The sequence below is a fragment of the Mastomys coucha genome, unplaced genomic scaffold, assembly GCF_008632895.1.
Source record: "Mastomys coucha isolate ucsf_1 unplaced genomic scaffold, UCSF_Mcou_1 pScaffold18, whole genome shotgun sequence".
In the NCBI taxonomy this organism is placed as follows: Eukaryota; Metazoa; Chordata; class Mammalia; order Rodentia; family Muridae; genus Mastomys; species Mastomys coucha.
The window spans coordinates 5,685,330-5,687,531 of NW_022196900.1; positions in this window are offsets into that span (position 1 = coordinate 5,685,330).

Consider the following 2,202-nt stretch of genomic DNA (forward strand, 5'->3'; position numbering starts at 1 on the left):
AAAATAGTATTGCAAATCTAAAGAGTTCACAGTGACGAAAGATTTATCAATATACTGTAATGACAGCTTCAAAAGAGCTGAAGCGGAAGCTCAGATAAATTGATAATTACATATATTTTCTATTACAATTTACCATGAATTATTTAATGAGTTGTTTGTTGACAAGCATTATATCTGTTCCCAATTTTCACTATTACCATATGGATTTGAGTGTGTGCAAAAAATACTCTCCCACTGAGCTCTGTTTCTGGCCCTAATGGTTCTCACATACATTAAAATGGCGATAGTTTCATGAGTTGATGCACATTACTGAGTCCTTGAGACCTAGGTTTTGAGGGATACAGTTCCAAGTAGGAATAACAGCAAGGTGGAATGGAGTCCGTGACATACTAGTCCCTTATCCCTAGGACTTTGTTGTAATGAAAATATTATCATATATATATAACTTAATTTATGGTATATGCATTTTTTATATTTCAGTCTCCAAGAAAAATTAAAAGCCATCTATCTATATGAATGTCCACATTTTCAAGGAAGATTTCATAGTCTGGTTGAAAATTGCATGCTCTCTCCATCACCTTGCAATTGCAAGAACTGCAGAATCATGAATAATAAAAAAGCACGTTAAAACTTTTCAGCAAATCCAGATGGGTACTGATGTCATTGAGAATTCCCGAGAATCACCTTGATTGCAGCCTTGGACTTAGGAGCCTGAATTGATTATCACTTACCGGCCCAGTGTATCAGCTTTAAGTGATAACTGCTGCTGAGATCATATTGGCATGTATGTTTACTTTAAGAATGCCCAAGCATTAAGCCTGTACTTGGGCACCCTGAAAAGCACCCACACTCTAAAGGGTAAGCACCCTGTCATTTGTGCTAGCCTCCTGTGTCTGCTGCATCCTAGAGATCCTGGTGAGGCTGAAGCCGATGGATCCAAACTGGAAGCCAGTTTGAGCACTCTCTATCTGGGAACTAGCAAACTGATTCTGTGTTTTGGATTTTAATTCCTTCTTTTGAAACATGGGGAGGGGGTGTGTGGGATTAGACAGTCACTTTCAATTGACAACCAAACTAACAGTGAAATACCAGAGCCATGGTAGCTGTGCTACTCATTTCACACAGGTAGGCATATCCTCACTTTCTTGTTTAAATGGTGGGCAAGTGTGTGTATATTGAGTCAGCCACTTATTATCCCTGCCCCCCTGTGGAGAGCCATTCTAAGAGCATGTGGTCTCATAAACAAGCCCTCATTTGGCTAAGCTTGCTGCCATTGGTTGCTTCCGCATTTGGTGACCTATCCACTTTTGCCACGTGGCCCATTGGGATTGGCTAAGTTTGGGAGTATTTAACGGCCAAGGGTGGGGCCAGAAGGCGGGGCTTAGATGGCAGGGAGGCCGGGCTTAAATAATGACTCCCAAGAGGGAGAAAGGCAGGAGGATCAGGAGGGAGAAGCAGGAGGGGGAAGACTGTTACAATGTTCCTTAATAAACTGCTAAAAGGAAGAGCTCGGTTGAGTCTTTCTTGCTGGTCCCCGGCGGACACCACAGGTGGTGGCCCAAATGGGAAAAACCTGTCGAGACTCAGAACCTATTGCAGTCAGAGCAGTCGGCTTGGAAGTTCCCAGGTAAGTGGGACAATAAGGATCTCGGAAGTAGAGGCAATAAAGACCTCGGAAGTTGGGGCAATAAGGACCTCGGAAGTAGAGGCTATAACAAGTAGTAACTGAAAGTAAAAGAAAAGTAACAAAAAAAGGTAACAAAGGTAACCATGGGCGCTTTACAATCGCACTCAATTTTTCTGGCTCTCCAAGAGCTGTTATTGTCAAACAAACAAACAAACAAAAAAAGGGTAACAAAAGTAACCATGGGCGTTTTGCACCCAATTTTTCTGGCTCTCCAAGAGCTGTTATTGTCAAAAAATTTAGAAATCAAAAAAGTACACTGGAGAGGTTCCTTAGTGTGACACTGCTGCTCCTTGGTTCACGGTGTCTGGGAACCTCACCCTTTCATGCTGGTATAAGTTAGGGAAGGATCTAGATTTCTCCTAGGACCAGGGTATTTTGAAAGCAGGGGTAAGACCTGTGTGGAAGCTTGTTAGGAGCTGTTTGGAAGATCAGTGCTGTTGTAAGGCAGTGGAAGAGGGGAAAGCCGCATTCTCCTTTCAGGTTTCCCCTCAACAGCTGCCTTCAGCATGCAGCCC